The following is a 16,825-nucleotide window of genomic DNA, read 5'->3' as shown; positions in this document are numbered from 1 at the left end:
CAAGCCTCCCCGAAGCAGGATTATAGGTGCACGCCAAACACCCAGCTGATAAATGGGCTCTCAATCGATAATACATTACTGTAATAAATTGATTTGATGAGCACGCGGATTCTTTATTGTGTCCAAAATTGGTCTCGTCACTTGTTCTATAACTATTAAAGAGCTTCTCGGTGTTTCAATAAATGAACAAAATGCAAGACCTGACAATGTATGTACTGTGTGCGTCAAGTATTGCAAATCTCAATTTAATATTCCGAAATATCGATCTATGCACTGTAATTTACGCCAAAGCTCATTGATCGTACAAACCTTATTTAGAGTTCTGCAAAATAACATTGCATTTAAGATCATACTTCACAGGATCATTTCTGTAGTATATCTTGACTTGTTTCCCACCAGAAACTTGTCTCCTTTCAACCCACGATGACGAGTTAAGACGCTGGTTTCTGAGCGTGAAACAGGCTGTGAGTGTAGCTGTCTCGACAGCATCAAACACAGTCATTGAGGACCGTTTCCGTTAAATCCATGTGAAATAGCGGAAGGAAACTAGCGTGTTCAGAGTGGTTGAGATGATAAAACAAATTTAAATTCTTGAAAATCTAAAGAGATAAATCTTAATAATAATTCCAGGTATTCGTGTCCTTAAATCATCTGCTTGTATGGCAAAATAAATTGTGAAAGTGAGGTTGGTCAATTTGAGGATGTGTCATGACTTTATGATCGTATTGCATTCTTTTAGTTATTGTTATTTAATCATGATTAATTATCGTTCAGAGCTTTTGTCGTCAGGTGGCGTGGCAAAGCCATATTCTGAAAAAAAAGGACCTAGTGTGATAACGAGAGTAAAATTTGCAACGCCTTCAGCGTAAATTGTATCTCCCTTAATACAGTATGAGCATAATAAAACAAATGAAAATGAACTTTATAAGCATCAAGTGGTCGCGTCTGGAAAAATGAACAACTCAATATTTTATAGCATTTCTTGAATGTTTTGAGTGATATGAGTATTCTTCGTACACCACCGGAAATGTGTTGAACCTCAGTGGTTATTTTGGGCAGTAATCCTTGTAACATTATCGCTTCTCGGCCTTTTGGCTAAGATCAAAGTGTAGTATCTGTTCTTATCAGTTGTTTCCAGATGCCACTCGCTTGATCTTTTGCCTCTTGTCCCAACCTTTGAAGTGATCACCTTCTTCTCCCTATTTTTCTACCGCCTATATTGACCGTATTGATTTTGCATATGTGTACCCTTGCTATATTATGAGTGACAGTGATTCTTCCAATTGTACGCCGCCTCGTGGGAGCAGGTTCACGGAGAACATTACTGATGTGGTCTACATCAGCCTTCCCATCCCTTCTTCTGCCACCTTCTCCTGCCACATCTGCACTACCGTTGGGCAGAAGCTGTTGACCCATAACAGCCTGAAGAAGCACTTCCGCGCCACCCACAAAGGTACCATTGTTGTCCGCTTCGAGTGCCGCATCTGCCAGTTCGAGTTACCGAGCGTGAGAAGCTATGCCGCCCACCATGCTGAACTCCACTCCCGTCGACCGGTGTCTCCACCCTCTACCACGCCTGGTACACCCCAAGTGCCGCCCATCTCTTCCGAGGCCATTGATTGCTTCCTTGCGGCGGCTCGACGTCAATCCATATCAGAGGCGCTGCCTCCTGACCCATCTGCTGTGGCGCCGATCCCTCCGACGGCTGCCCCCACTAATCTACCTCCTCTTCCAGATACCAGGCCGATGCATCCCCATCCGCCTGGCCTCCTCATCAACTTCGGGCCTCGTGAGCTACTCCCGCCCCTCAGTGCTTCTCTCAGTGATGTGCCAAGTGACTTCCCTCCTCCGCCGCCAGAGCCAGATCCTCCAGACGGAAATGGCTCTCTATGGTCCTGGACTGGTCGTACGAATGTTCTGTATGACGTGCTTGATCATCCGGTTGTGAGTGGTTGCTGGGAAAGAGGTGGTGGTGGCCGCTGTTATCGCCCGCGCTCCCATCCACCAATAGTGACTGAAGAAATCCGCATTGCCCGGCAGCTTCTTCTCCCCAGTGCAGTTTCTGTTCCGCCACCGGAAATGCCGCAAAATAGTGTCGCTTCAGTGCTTGCTCAGCCTCCTTCGCCGCTAGCTACACCGAGCCTCCGAAATACTACCCACACGCCACCTACCGGCTCTCTTCCAGTGTCTGGCGCTCCAGGTGCTCGAGGCCTAGTTTATGCTGCAATCTCTCCTCCTCCCATAGTGAGTGAACCAGTGACTTCACCCTCCATGCCAGATGCTCCACCGTGGAATCGGGATGCTGGCCATTTCGACCTTCCTCGACGGCCTGACCCTCGGCTGTCTACTTCTTCACTTTCCGCCCAGCCCCCAGGGCTCGTACAGCAGTGCGAGCCACCTGGTGGTCGGCGTGGAAGACGATCTCGTCAGCAATCTTCTCATTTGCCGCCTGTGACCAACCGCAGGGCTAATGGGCGACCGGCTACCTCTCCTCGGCGTCGTTCCCCTTCACTTGACCCTGCACGGATAGATGAAGAAGAGGAAGCTCCTGACATCCCCCCACCGAAGCTAACGGATCTCCAACGCCAGTGGGTTGATACGTTCAACTCACTCCTCCCTGAGGATGTTGATGGCCTCTCGGCCCTCTCGTTGGCTATTTCTTCTGCTGCTGCTGAACGGCAGGACACAGCACCACCACCTCCTACCCGTGCTCCGGCTCCCCGTAATCAAGGTCTCAACCGAGCCCCACGTAGGCGCCCACGATACGATCCCCAGGATGCTTCTGCCATTCAGAAGCTCTACAGGATGGACCGAAACAAAGCCATGACCCACATCTTGGCAGAACCGTCTCCGTACTGCGCGGCTGAACCGGCAGCAATCGAGACGCACTTGACCACAATTTTTGCAGGGGAAGAGCACCCCTGGTCCGATCCACCCGCCTGTGTGCCGGCCTTTGATCAGCCTACCACGCCTGATGAACTGGCCTTCCTTACGGCCCCGATCACCCCACTGGAAGTTTCCTTCCGCCTTCAACGGATGAAAAACACGGCTCCTGGACCTGATGGCGCGCGTTACTCTGGCCTACGTCGCGTCGACCCTGGCTGCCACACCCTGGCCCTAATCTACTCGCGGTGCCTCCGCATTGCCAAAGTTCCAGCCGCCTGGAAAGAGTCGACGACGGTCCTCATCTTTAAAGCCGGTGACAGAGAGAATCTAGGCAACTGGCGTCCGCTCACCCTTGGAAACACCATTGCCAAACTCTACTCTGGCGTCATCGCCGACCGGATTTCCCGCTGGGCGGAAGAGGGCCACCGGATTTCGCCACAACAAAAAGGTTTCACCCGACACGACGGCTGCCTTGAGCACAACTTCCTCCTTCAGGCCGCCATTAATCAAGCCCGTCGCACCGGCCAGGAATTGTGTGTTGCATGGCTTGACCTGGCCAACGCCTTTCCTTCCGTCCCCCACAGCCACATTTTTGGCACCCTAAACCTTTTAGGGCTACCTGCGGAACTCATTTCCGTCGTGCAAGATCTCTACATCGACACAACCACACGCGGGATGACGTCCAGTGGCCTGACAGCACCCATCCCAATTTCATCTGGAGTCAAACAGGGCTGCCCCCTGAGCCCTGTGATATTTGATCTGGCTATGGAACCAATCATCCGCGCTGTCATGGCGCTAAAGCCCCTCTCTTTTAAATTAGGCCTTATTGACCTCCTTATTCTAGCTTTCGCCGATGACCTGGCCCTCCTAGCAAAAAATGAAGCCGCACTCCAGCGCCAACTTGATGTGGCGACGGAAACGGCAGAATGGTGTGGCCTCACCTTCAAACCGGCCAAATGTGCCACTCTCCATGTGGTCCGGCGAGAAACTGTCGATTCCGTCTTCACAATCAACGAAAACCCATTGGCGGTCCTTGATGAAGGACAACACTACCGCCATCTGGGAGTCCCAACTGGTTTCCGCAACAAACAGACGCCAGAGGAAACGCTGGCTCAACTTTCCAACGACCTGGACCTTCTCGACAACAGCCTACTAGCCCCTTGGCAGAAGATTGATGCGGTCGTCACCTTCATTGTGCCCCGCCTAGACTTCATTCTCCGAGGTGCCAACGTCGCAGTTAAACCGCTCAGAGCATTGGACAAGAGAATGAAGAAAAATGTGAAAAAGTGGTTAAATTTGTCCCAACGGGCCAGTGCTGAAGTGGTCTTCATTCCTAGTCCGCTAGGTGGTGCTGGCATTCTACCGTTTAGTGATATGCGCAATGTGTGCGCAATCACCCATGGTTATCGTCTTCTTACCTGTCCCGACGATGATGTACGTGAAACTGCTTGGGACACGCTCAAGACCGCGGCTCACCTCAAGATTCGACGTGTGCCAGACATGGAGGACATTGCCGCTTACCTCAACGGATCCACGGATGGTGACATGATTCAAACCAACGGTGATGTTCCTTCGTTGTGGTCGCGTGTCCGATCCTGTACGCGCGCCCTTCGTCGAATCGTGAATATTGAATGGTGGTGGTGCGCCACCCTTGGTGAAATGCAGATCATCGTCCCCCGTCCTGGAAAAGAACCAGATCAGGCGCGAGCCCACCCGGCCGCCCGCAGTCAGGTGTGTAATCTAGTTAAAACGGCCCTCCGGGCCTCCTACCTCCACCGCCTTCTCCAGAAACCCGACCAGGGTAAAGTGTTCTCAGTGACCAGCCTCCGTAGTGAATCAAATCACATGATGAAAACCGGCCTTTATACCCGATTTGCCGACTGGCGCTTTCTCCATCGGGCCCGACTGGACACTGTCCCCCTAAATGGAACGCGCCGATTTGGCGCCGGCAGTAAGCGCTGCCGCCGTTGCAATAATGTGCTCGAAACTCTCCCGCATGTTCTCAGCCACTGCAAATATGTCAGTCGTCCTCGGGCTCTCCGCCACCATAATGTCGTCCATCGACTGGCCAGAGGGACGCCGGTGATTGCTGGAACGATTACCGAAGACAAGGCGATACCCGGTACCAGCGGCCAGCTCCGACCGGACCTTGTCGTCACTGATGTCTCGACCCGCTCCATCTCCATCGTCGATGTAGCCATCGTCTTCGAAAACAAATTCGAAGCGTTTCAACTTGCTCGAGCTGGGAAAATAGAAAAATATGACCCTCTTGCCGCAGAACTCCGATCTCAAGGCTGGAATGTTTATCTAGATGCCTTTGTGGTTGGTGCGCTTGGTGGATGGGATCCAGCGAATGATGCCGTTATTCGCCAACTACGCATCAGTAAAAGCTACGCCAAACTCATGAAAAAACTCGTGATCAGCGACACCATCCGGTGGTCCCGCGATATTTATGTGGAATTCATCAGCGGAAAGCGGCAGTATCGGGAACCCATTCCTATGGCTCCGCCTCCATCACGTCCCTAATTTCACATTGTCCTCACACACTAATCTCTTGATTTTATTTATCTGATCTCTCCACTCACTACTTGATGGGTTCAACACCCCTCTCACATTTTCTTCCGTTCGTTTAGATATCTTGTATTTCACTGGTCTCCTGTTCTCCAGCCTCCAAATGCCCCGTCATTTGTTGAACTGATGGGTTCAACACCCCTCTCACATTTTCTTCCGTTCGTTTAGATATCTTGTATTTCACTGGTCTCCTGTTCTCCAGCCTCCAAATGCCCCGTCATTTGTTGAACATTTCCCCTTTGGCATAGCCAACTATGTACTAGATAAAAATTCATTGTCAATAAACATTTTAATCTGTTCTTATCAGCTTAATATCTGATACGGGTTCAAATGGACCCCAGAATATTAAACTGATTTTTGGCATACGGTGGGAATACAGTGCTTGCACTGCTCCCGCCACGGGTTGACCCGGTATTGCAGTACCTCCGGGATCGGCTCACCCTCTATGAGGGAGAACATATTGAATAAAACAGAAATTGTCTTAGCACCGTATAATAAAAGACCATGTATAATTGCAAAACTGTCATGTAGACATGTTTGTAATTTTTTCTAATTGTATTTTTTTCGTAATATCAAGAAAAGCATAAAAAAATACGTACTTGATTGTGTTAACTAATTAGTACTGTTCATCTTTCGATGTGATGTTTTTTTTTAAAATATGAAGATGCGTGTATTTTCATATGAAAAGTCGATTTTCTTATTTTCTTATTTGCCAATTGGACGACCAAATGAAAAAAAACAAGCAATTTGTTTCTTGAAAAGTATTTGCAAAGATCAAGACCATGAAATAAATACTGAGCTTTATTTACTATATTTTGCTCGAGTTCGTAATTCAAGTCGATGAAAGAAAGTGGGTGGTATTCTCTAAACGTCAGTCAAATACTTGAACACTCTTTGTCAATATTGTTCTGCTGTATACAAAGTATTAAACAAAGTGAAAAAGCATCCACAATCATACTTACCTGGCTCAGAGGCAACCATGATCACCAAGGTGGTTCCTCCAGGGCGAGGCCTTTCCATTGCACTAAGGATGGGCTGACCCTTGCGATTAATCCAAATGTGATTAACTCGGGAGTACAATTTTTGGTAGTGGGGGACTGCGTTCGCGCCGTTCCCTGAACACACTATAAATGTAAGAAAAATTCTTGTCATCTGCCGGAAGTTGAACTAAATCTGGTCCCGTTAGTAAACGGTAGGGTTGACCGCTTGGGAATACGCGAAGCATCAGATTTTCTTTCTGGGAAGAAACAACAAAGTAATGAAATTCATGTTTAGCTACTTTAATATAAATCATCATGGCCAATGGATTGGCCGTGATCGTCTAGTGGTTAGGACCCTACGTTGTGGTACCTACTAGATATGAATCCGTAGTAACCCAGGTTCGAATCCTGGTCACGGCACTGAAAACTGATTTTTCACGTCAACACGCAGATTAACTATAAATTTTGTTTGGTTGGAAAGTAATGCTCGCTCACTTCAATAGTTCATAATGTGAAAAACAATTTGGAATGAAAACCTGAAATTCCCCCTCCCTTTTTTTGTGTGTGCAGGAAGTTGTTGAAATGTATGGAAGAAAAATACACATTTACAGAATTTCAAGTATTTGACCCGATATTAAGACAAAAATTATTTCATGTATGTAATGAACTGTCCCCTGTTGGTATTAGTCCAATGGGAGATGGAAATTAAAATTTGCCTAGGGTAATCTAAATGAATATTTCTGAACGAAATTGTTGGTCCAACACGTCCAAGCAGAACGAATTCAGCAAATGCTTAAGTAGACTTGCTTTTCTGATTATAATTTAGCTTTGCGCAGTGGCAATATCATAACCAATGAGGGTCTCCCGAGGTGTGATTATTGCTAGTTGAAAACTTTAACCAATACCCCGCCACGATGAAGTGAAATAATCTTTGTCGTCGGCAATTTTTGATAGCTCCATCAGGAGCATTTCAGCGTACAAGAAAAAAAAAATTACAGTCAGTTAGAAAAATTGGAGTGTTGCATAGTGTGTTTATAACATTAAACGGTGAAAGTGAAATCGTATAAGTGATTTTTGTTTCCATTTAGTTGGTATTGCACGTCAGACAAGGCTGATTAATTCGTTCGCTGAAGGCCATTAATATCAGTCAGTTGGAACATTGTGAACACGGGGAAAATATTTGAAAAGGTGATTCCAAATGACAAGGTGAAAAGATTCCACCATGTTTAAAGGGGAAGTTCAATAAATTGTTAACCGCTGTAGGGTGAATGTCGGGGTAAACATCTGATCCCACCACCTACGTGTTGGGCTTGTACCATAAAGATCGTTCATTTTTTTCAAAAATAACACTGCGCACAACTGTTTCGTTCAAAAACATGTTAACGAGCTTTATACATGATATTTACTTTAAAATAACTGTACCCATTGATAAAGAATTGCACAAGGATTTTGATATGTAAACGCATGTTTCGAAAAAAAACCTTACAAGCGCACTTCAAAATTTTGAAATGAATATAAATACAAGGCATACCACTGTTATTTACTCTGGTTTCTAATCAATACCCGGATAAATCTTTCGCCTTTTACTAAAGATTTCCGTGGTTAGGAGCATTGATGAGTCTATATGACTTATTTTTTTAACGCCCGGTCTTCTGATTGGGCACTTTGAATAAATGAAAAATTAAAAACGTCTGTATGCGGAAACAAAGATATTCTACTACTACATACTGACAACATTTGTAAAATGACAAACTGATAGTTTTTCGGTGGTTTTGGTAAGATTAGTGTGTATTTCAAAAAGATAAATCTCAAGCACAAGTAATAGATTAGAGGCGAATATGGTCGGGTAATTGCGTCTAGTTTAATGTCAACGGCCATACCACATAGAACTCACCCGGTCTCGTCAGCTCCCGGAAGTTAAGCTATGTCGGGTCCCGTTAGTACTTGGATGGGTGACCGCTTGGGAATACGGGATGCTGTTGGCATGGAATTATTTTATTTTTGTGAATCCAATTGAATTGAAGTGCTTCCCAAGATGGGTGATACTACATGGACTACAATGTATTATTTTGGCATTAGTTGAAAATGGAAGGAACGTATTTTTTACTGGATATTGCCTACTAGACGTCCTCCAACCTCTTTGTTGCTGAAAGATATTTGAAACGCCGTGCGCGAAGCGCACGGCACAGCCGAGAGGCTACTAGACGTCCTCCAACCTCTTTGTTGCTGAAAGATATTTGAAACGCCGTGCGCGAAGCGCACGGCACAGCCGAGAGGCTTGTACGTTGGTGGTTTCTTCGGGCAGCTCTATCTAATCTCTCTGGCTCTGAGATCCTTATGCAACGCAAGCTAAGTAAAGCGCGAAGCGCACGGCACAGCCGAGAGGCTTGTACGTTGGTGGTTTCTTCGGGCAGCTCTATCTAATCTCTCTGACTCTGAGATCCTTATGCAACGCAAGCTAAGTAAGGGAAGCAATCGTTAGCCTTATGACACTTGGATTGTTGGCTCATTGATCGGACATCCCCGGAACGAGAAAATTAAAAATGACAGTTAGCCAAAAATAGTGGCGTTTGGAAATATTATCAAATTTTATATTCGGTTGTCCATTGACAAATGTACTTATATGTCCTCGTTTGTTTGGCTAAGGTTGGTGTGTATTTCGAACAGAAAGTAAGCAAGCATTAGAACTAGATTTAGAGGCGAATATGGTCGGGTAATGGCGACTGAATTGATGTCAACGGCCATACCACATAGAACTCACCCGGTCTCGTCAGCTCCCGGAAGTTAAGCTATGTCGGGTCCCGTTAGTACTTGGATGGGTGACCGCTTGGGAATACGGGATGCTGTTGGCATGGTGTAATTTTATTTTTGCTCCCCAAGTTAGATGAGACATGGAATATAATGTATTCTTTAGGTATTAGTTGAAAAGGGTATTGCTGGGACTTTGATTAATGATACCATATATTGTAGAACGCATGTTTGTTTGATCTCGGTAGTTTTAACGACAAAAAAAAAGATAGAGGTTTGGCTATTTTGTTGAGGCTGTTGCATGACGCCCACTCACTGGCACGATCCCACTACTGCCGAACACGGGAACTTTTGGCTGCTAGGTTTCCCTCCTGACCCACTACGCTCCTCCTTAGCTAACCTGCACCTACTAGATTCCTCTAGCAGATCCATGCTGATGTCAAGCTTAGTGCGGGCACCTGATCAACATGCGGTATCACGAAACAGGGCTCCTAAACTCAAGCCATCCACTCTACCAAGCCTCCCCGAAGCAGGATTATAGGTGCACGCCAAACACCCAGCTGATAAATGGGCTCTCAATCGATAATACATTACTGTAATAAATTGATTTGATGAGCACGCGGATTCTTTATTGTGTCCAAAATTGGTCTCGTCACTTGTTCTATAACTATTAAAGAGCTTCTCGGTGTTTCAATAAATGAACAAAATGCAAGACCTGACAATGTATGTACTGTGTGCGTCAAGTATTGCAAATCTCAATTTAATATTCCGAAATATCGATCTATGCACTGTAATTTACGCCAAAGCTCATTGATCGTACAAACCTTATTTAGAGTTCTGCAAAATAACATTGCATTTAAGATCATACTTCACAGGATCATTTCTGTAGTATATCTTGACTTGTTTCCCACCAGAAACTTGTCTCCTTTCAACCCACGATGACGAGTTAAGACGCTGGTTTCTGAGCGTGAAACAGGCTGTGAGTGTAGCTGTCTCGACAGCATCAAACACAGTCATTGAGGACCGTTTCCGTTAAATCCATGTGAAATAGCGGAAGGAAACTAGCGTGTTCAGAGTGGTTGAGATGATAAAACAAATTTAAATTCTTGAAAATCTAAAGAGATAAATCTTAATAATAATTCCAGGTATTCGTGTCCTTAAATCATCTGCTTGTATGGCAAAATAAATTGTGAAAGTGAGGTTGGTCAATTTGAGGATGTGTCATGACTTTATGATCGTATTGCATTCTTTTAGTTATTGTTATTTAATCATGATTAATTATCGTTCAGAGCTTTTGTCGTCAGGTGGCGTGGCAAAGCCATATTCTGAAAAAAAAGGACCTAGTGTGATAACGAGAGTAAAATTTGCAACGCCTTCAGCGTAAATTGTATCTCCCTTAATACAGTATGAGCATAATAAAACAAATGAAAATGAACTTTATAAGCATCAAGTGGTCGCGTCTGGAAAAATGAACAACTCAATATTTTATAGCATTTCTTGAATGTTTTGAGTGATATGAGTATTCTTCGTACACCACCGGAAATGTGTTGAACCTCAGTGGTTATTTTGGGCAGTAATCCTTGTAACATTATCGCTTCTCGGCCTTTTGGCTAAGATCAAAGTGTAGTATCTGTTCTTATCAGCTTAATATCTGATACGGGTTCAAATGGACCCCAGAATATTAAACTGATTTTTGGCATACGGTGGGAATACAGTGCTTGCACTGCTCCCGCCACGGGTTGACCCGGTATTGCAGTACCTCCGGGATCGGCTCACCCTCTATGAGGGAGAACATATTGAATAAAACAGAAATTGTCTTAGCACCGTATAATAAAAGACCATGTATAATTGCAAAACTGTCATGTAGACATGTTTGTAATTTTTTCTAATTGTATTTTTTTCGTAATATCAAGAAAAGCATAAAAAAATACGTACTTGATTGTGTTAACTAATTAGTACTGTTCATCTTTCGATGTGATGTTTTTTTTTAAAATATGAAGATGCGTGTATTTTCATATGAAAAGTCGATTTTCTTATTTTCTTATTTGCCAATTGGACGACCAAATGAAAAAAAACAAGCAATTTGTTTCTTGAAAAGTATTTGCAAAGATCAAGACCATGAAATAAATACTGAGCTTTATTTACTATATTTTGCTCGAGTTCGTAATTCAAGTCGATGAAAGAAAGTGGGTGGTATTCTCTAAACGTCAGTCAAATACTTGAACACTCTTTGTCAATATTGTTCTGCTGTATACAAAGTATTAAACAAAGTGAAAAAGCATCCACAATCATACTTACCTGGCTCAGAGGCAACCATGATCACCAAGGTGGTTCCTCCAGGGCGAGGCCTTTCCATTGCACTAAGGATGGGCTGACCCTTGCGATTAATCCAAATGTGATTAACTCGGGAGTACAATTTTTGGTAGTGGGGGACTGCGTTCGCGCCGTTCCCTGAACACACTATAAATGTAAGAAAAATTCTTGTCATCTGCCGGAAGTTGAACTAAATCTGGTCCCGTTAGTAAACGGTAGGGTTGACCGCTTGGGAATACGCGAAGCATCAGATTTTCTTTCTGGGAAGAAACAACAAAGTAATGAAATTCATGTTTAGCTACTTTAATATAAATCATCATGGCCAATGGATTGGCCGTGATCGTCTAGTGGTTAGGACCCTACGTTGTGGTACCTACTAGATATGAATCCGTAGTAACCCAGGTTCGAATCCTGGTCACGGCACTGAAAACTGATTTTTCACGTCAACACGCAGATTAACTATAAATTTTGTTTGGTTGGAAAGTAATGCTCGCTCACTTCAATAGTTCATAATGTGAAAAACAATTTGGAATGAAAACCTGAAATTCCCCCTCCCTTTTTTTGTGTGTGCAGGAAGTTGTTGAAATGTATGGAAGAAAAATACACATTTACAGAATTTCAAGTATTTGACCCGATATTAAGACAAAAATTATTTCATGTATGTAATGAACTGTCCCCTGTTGGTATTAGTCCAATGGGAGATGGAAATTAAAATTTGCCTAGGGTAATCTAAATGAATATTTCTGAACGAAATTGTTGGTCCAACACGTCCAAGCAGAACGAATTCAGCAAATGCTTAAGTAGACTTGCTTTTCTGATTATAATTTAGCTTTGCGCAGTGGCAATATCATAACCAATGAGGGTCTCCCGAGGTGTGATTATTGCTAGTTGAAAACTTTAACCAATACCCCGCCACGATGAAGTGAAATAATCTTTGTCGTCGGCAATTTTTGATAGCTCCATCAGGAGCATTTCAGCGTACAAGAAAAAAAAAATTACAGTCAGTTAGAAAAATTGGAGTGTTGCATAGTGTGTTTATAACATTAAACGGTGAAAGTGAAATCGTATAAGTGATTTTTGTTTCCATTTAGTTGGTATTGCACGTCAGACAAGGCTGATTAATTCGTTCGCTGAAGGCCATTAATATCAGTCAGTTGGAACATTGTGAACACGGGGAAAATATTTGAAAAGGTGATTCCAAATGACAAGGTGAAAAGATTCCACCATGTTTAAAGGGGAAGTTCAATAAATTGTTAACCGCTGTAGGGTGAATGTCGGGGTAAACATCTGATCCCACCACCTACGTGTTGGGCTTGTACCATAAAGATCGTTCATTTTTTTCAAAAATAACACTGCGCACAACTGTTTCGTTCAAAAACATGTTAACGAGCTTTATACATGATATTTACTTTAAAATAACTGTACCCATTGATAAAGAATTGCACAAGGATTTTGATATGTAAACGCATGTTTCGAAAAAAAACCTTACAAGCGCACTTCAAAATTTTGAAATGAATATAAATACAAGGCATACCACTGTTATTTACTCTGGTTTCTAATCAATACCCGGATAAATCTTTCGCCTTTTACTAAAGATTTCCGTGGTTAGGAGCATTGATGAGTCTATATGACTTATTTTTTTAACGCCCGGTCTTCTGATTGGGCACTTTGAATAAATGAAAAATTAAAAACGTCTGTATGCGGAAACAAAGATATTCTACTACTACATACTGACAACATTTGTAAAATGACAAACTGATAGTTTTTCGGTGGTTTTGGTAAGATTAGTGTGTATTTCAAAAAGATAAATCTCAAGCACAAGTAATAGATTAGAGGCGAATATGGTCGGGTAATTGCGTCTAGTTTAATGTCAACGGCCATACCACATAGAACTCACCCGGTCTCGTCAGCTCCCGGAAGTTAAGCTATGTCGGGTCCCGTTAGTACTTGGATGGGTGACCGCTTGGGAATACGGGATGCTGTTGGCATGGAATTATTTTATTTTTGTGAATCCAATTGAATTGAAGTGCTTCCCAAGATGGGTGATACTACATGGACTACAATGTATTATTTTGGCATTAGTTGAAAATGGAAGGAACGTATTTTTTACTGGATATTGCCTACTAGACGTCCTCCAACCTCTTTGTTGCTGAAAGATATTTGAAACGCCGTGCGCGAAGCGCACGGCACAGCCGAGAGGCTACTAGACGTCCTCCAACCTCTTTGTTGCTGAAAGATATTTGAAACGCCGTGCGCGAAGCGCACGGCACAGCCGAGAGGCTTGTACGTTGGTGGTTTCTTCGGGCAGCTCTATCTAATCTCTCTGGCTCTGAGATCCTTATGCAACGCAAGCTAAGTAAAGCGCGAAGCGCACGGCACAGCCGAGAGGCTTGTACGTTGGTGGTTTCTTCGGGCAGCTCTATCTAATCTCTCTGGCTCTGAGATCCTTATGCAACGCAAGCTAAGTAAAGCGCGAAGCGCACGGCACAGCCGAGAGGCTTGTACGTTGGTGGTTTCTTCGGGCAGCTCTATCTAATCTCTCTGACTCTGAGATCCTTATGCAACGCAAGCTAAGTAAGGGAAGCAATCGTTAGCCTTATGACACTTGGATTGTTGGCTCATTGATCGGACATCCCCGGAACGAGAAAATTAAAAATGACAGTTAGCCAAAAATAGTGGCGTTTGGAAATATTATCAAATTTTATATTCGGTTGTCCATTGACAAATGTACTTATATGTCCTCGTTTGTTTGGCTAAGGTTGGTGTGTATTTCGAACAGAAAGTAAGCAAGCATTAGAACTAGATTTAGAGGCGAATATGGTCGGGTAATGGCGACTGAATTGATGTCAACGGCCATACCACATAGAACTCACCCGGTCTCGTCAGCTCCCGGAAGTTAAGCTATGTCGGGTCCCGTTAGTACTTGGATGGGTGACCGCTTGGGAATACGGGATGCTGTTGGCATGGTGTAATTTTATTTTTGCTCCCCAAGTTAGATGAGACATGGAATATAATGTATTCTTTAGGTATTAGTTGAAAAGGGTATTGCTGGGACTTTGATTAATGATACCATATATTGTAGAACGCATGTTTGTTTGATCTCGGTAGTTTTAACGACAAAAAAAAAGATAGAGGTTTGGCTATTTTGTTGAGGCTGTTGCATGACGCCCACTCACTGGCACGATCCCACTACTGCCGAACACGGGAACTTTTGGCTGCTAGGTTTCCCTCCTGACCCACTACGCTCCTCCTTAGCTAACCTGCACCTACTAGATTCCTCTAGCAGATCCATGCTGATGTCAAGCTTAGTGCGGGCACCTGATCAACATGCGGTATCACGAAACAGGGCTCCTAAACTCAAGCCATCCACTCTACCAAGCCTCCCCGAAGCAGGATTATAGGTGCACGCCAAACACCCAGCTGATAAATGGGCTCTCAATCGATAATACATTACTGTAATAAATTGATTTGATGAGCACGCGGATTCTTTATTGTGTCCAAAATTGGTCTCGTCACTTGTTCTATAACTATTAAAGAGCTTCTCGGTGTTTCAATAAATGAACAAAATGCAAGACCTGACAATGTATGTACTGTGTGCGTCAAGTATTGCAAATCTCAATTTAATATTCCGAAATATCGATCTATGCACTGTAATTTACGCCAAAGCTCATTGATCGTACAAACCTTATTTAGAGTTCTGCAAAATAACATTGCATTTAAGATCATACTTCACAGGATCATTTCTGTAGTATATCTTGACTTGTTTCCCACCAGAAACTTGTCTCCTTTCAACCCACGATGACGAGTTAAGACGCTGGTTTCTGAGCGTGAAACAGGCTGTGAGTGTAGCTGTCTCGACAGCATCAAACACAGTCATTGAGGACCGTTTCCGTTAAATCCATGTGAAATAGCGGAAGGAAACTAGCGTGTTCAGAGTGGTTGAGATGATAAAACAAATTTAAATTCTTGAAAATCTAAAGAGATAAATCTTAATAATAATTCCAGGTATTCGTGTCCTTAAATCATCTGCTTGTATGGCAAAATAAATTGTGAAAGTGAGGTTGGTCAATTTGAGGATGTGTCATGACTTTATGATCGTATTGCATTCTTTTAGTTATTGTTATTTAATCATGATTAATTATCGTTCAGAGCTTTTGTCGTCAGGTGGCGTGGCAAAGCCATATTCTGAAAAAAAAGGACCTAGTGTGATAACGAGAGTAAAATTTGCAACGCCTTCAGCGTAAATTGTATCTCCCTTAATACAGTATGAGCATAATAAAACAAATGAAAATGAACTTTATAAGCATCAAGTGGTCGCGTCTGGAAAAATGAACAACTCAATATTTTATAGCATTTCTTGAATGTTTTGAGTGATATGAGTATTCTTCGTACACCACCGGAAATGTGTTGAACCTCAGTGGTTATTTTGGGCAGTAATCCTTGTAACATTATCGCTTCTCGGCCTTTTGGCTAAGATCAAAGTGTAGTATCTGTTCTTATCAGCTTAATATCTGATACGGGTTCAAATGGACCCCAGAATATTAAACTGATTTTTGGCATACGGTGGGAATACAGTGCTTGCACTGCTCCCGCCACGGGTTGACCCGGTATTGCAGTACCTCCGGGATCGGCTCACCCTCTATGAGGGAGAACATATTGAATAAAACAGAAATTGTCTTAGCACCGTATAATAAAAGACCATGTATAATTGCAAAACTGTCATGTAGACATGTTTGTAATTTTTTCTAATTGTATTTTTTTCGTAATATCAAGAAAAGCATAAAAAAATACGTACTTGATTGTGTTAACTAATTAGTACTGTTCATCTTTCGATGTGATGTTTTTTTTTTAAATATGAAGATGCGTGTATTTTCATATGAAAAGTCGATTTTCTTATTTTCTTATTTGCCAATTGGACGACCAAATGAAAAAAAACAAGCAATTTGTTTCTTGAAAAGTATTTGCAAAGATCAAGACCATGAAATAAATACTGAGCTTTATTTACTATATTTTGCTCGAGTTCGTAATTCAAGTCGATGAAAGAAAGTGGGTGGTATTCTCTAAACGTCAGTCAAATACTTGAACACTCTTTGTCAATATTGTTCTGCTGTATACAAAGTATTAAACAAAGTGAAAAAGCATCCACAATCATACTTACCTGGCTCAGAGGCAACCATGATCACCAAGGTGGTTCCTCCAGGGCGAGGCCTTTCCATTGCACTAAGGATGGGCTGACCCTTGCGATTAATCCAAATGTGATTAACTCGGGAGTACAATTTTTGGTAGTGGGGGACTGCGTTCGCGCCGTTCCCTGAACACACTATAAA

The 16,825-nt window shown here is 43.2% G+C and overlaps 1 long non-coding RNA gene, 18 other non-coding genes and 2 pseudogenes across 19 annotated transcripts in view; 20 read left to right on the top strand and 1 right to left on the bottom strand.

Moving 5' to 3' along the window:
- The window catches only part of LOC124312173, a 74,511-nt gene that overhangs the window by 29,872 nt on the left and 27,814 nt on the right, over positions 1-16,825 (bottom strand). The window lies entirely within an intron of this gene.
- Positions 344-565, top strand: LOC124322411. Its single transcript, XR_006914697.1, has one exon. It is a non-coding gene; the product is annotated as a small nucleolar RNA U3 (small nucleolar RNA).
- LOC124322363 lies at positions 1,076-1,178 on the top strand (annotated as a pseudogene).
- LOC124322310 lies at positions 5,727-5,902 on the top strand (annotated as a pseudogene).
- Positions 6,412-6,575, top strand: LOC124321981. The gene has a single exon (XR_006914341.1). It is a non-coding gene; the product is annotated as a U1 spliceosomal RNA (small nuclear RNA).
- Trnah-gug lies at positions 6,768-6,857 on the top strand. The gene is given in 2 exon segments: positions 6,768-6,804; positions 6,823-6,857. It is a non-coding gene; the product is annotated as a tRNA-His (tRNA).
- Positions 7,262-7,403, top strand: LOC124322618. Its single transcript, XR_006914890.1, has one exon. It is a non-coding gene; the product is annotated as a U4 spliceosomal RNA (small nuclear RNA).
- Positions 7,978-8,100, top strand: LOC124322812. Its single transcript, XR_006915071.1, has one exon. It is a non-coding gene; the product is annotated as a U5 spliceosomal RNA (small nuclear RNA).
- LOC124321383 lies at positions 8,304-8,422 on the top strand. The gene has a single exon (XR_006914254.1). It is a non-coding gene; the product is annotated as a 5S ribosomal RNA (ribosomal RNA).
- On the top strand, positions 9,171-9,289 carry LOC124321371. Its single transcript, XR_006914253.1, has one exon. It is a non-coding gene; the product is annotated as a 5S ribosomal RNA (ribosomal RNA).
- LOC124322410 lies at positions 10,044-10,265 on the top strand. Its single transcript, XR_006914696.1, has one exon. It is a non-coding gene; the product is annotated as a small nucleolar RNA U3 (small nucleolar RNA).
- LOC124322175 lies at positions 10,776-10,966 on the top strand. Its single transcript, XR_006914523.1, has one exon. It is a non-coding gene; the product is annotated as a U2 spliceosomal RNA (small nuclear RNA).
- Positions 11,476-11,639, top strand: LOC124321980. The gene has a single exon (XR_006914340.1). It is a non-coding gene; the product is annotated as a U1 spliceosomal RNA (small nuclear RNA).
- Trnah-gug lies at positions 11,832-11,921 on the top strand. Its single transcript is given in 2 exon segments — positions 11,832-11,868; positions 11,887-11,921. It is a non-coding gene; the product is annotated as a tRNA-His (tRNA).
- Positions 12,326-12,467, top strand: LOC124322615. Its single transcript, XR_006914888.1, has one exon. It is a non-coding gene; the product is annotated as a U4 spliceosomal RNA (small nuclear RNA).
- On the top strand, positions 13,042-13,164 carry LOC124322811. The gene has a single exon (XR_006915070.1). It is a non-coding gene; the product is annotated as a U5 spliceosomal RNA (small nuclear RNA).
- LOC124321358 lies at positions 13,368-13,486 on the top strand. The gene has a single exon (XR_006914251.1). It is a non-coding gene; the product is annotated as a 5S ribosomal RNA (ribosomal RNA).
- Positions 14,344-14,462, top strand: LOC124321347. The gene has a single exon (XR_006914250.1). It is a non-coding gene; the product is annotated as a 5S ribosomal RNA (ribosomal RNA).
- On the top strand, positions 15,217-15,438 carry LOC124322408. The gene has a single exon (XR_006914695.1). It is a non-coding gene; the product is annotated as a small nucleolar RNA U3 (small nucleolar RNA).
- LOC124322174 lies at positions 15,949-16,139 on the top strand. The gene has a single exon (XR_006914522.1). It is a non-coding gene; the product is annotated as a U2 spliceosomal RNA (small nuclear RNA).
- On the top strand, positions 16,649-16,812 carry LOC124321979. Its single transcript, XR_006914339.1, has one exon. It is a non-coding gene; the product is annotated as a U1 spliceosomal RNA (small nuclear RNA).

This window comes from Daphnia pulicaria, chromosome 1 (assembly GCF_021234035.1).
Source record: "Daphnia pulicaria isolate SC F1-1A chromosome 1, SC_F0-13Bv2, whole genome shotgun sequence".
In the NCBI taxonomy this organism is placed as follows: domain Eukaryota; kingdom Metazoa; phylum Arthropoda; class Branchiopoda; order Diplostraca; family Daphniidae; genus Daphnia; species Daphnia pulicaria.
The sequence above is the reverse complement of the archived record's forward strand: the minus strand, read 5'-3'. Positions and strand labels throughout refer to the sequence as shown.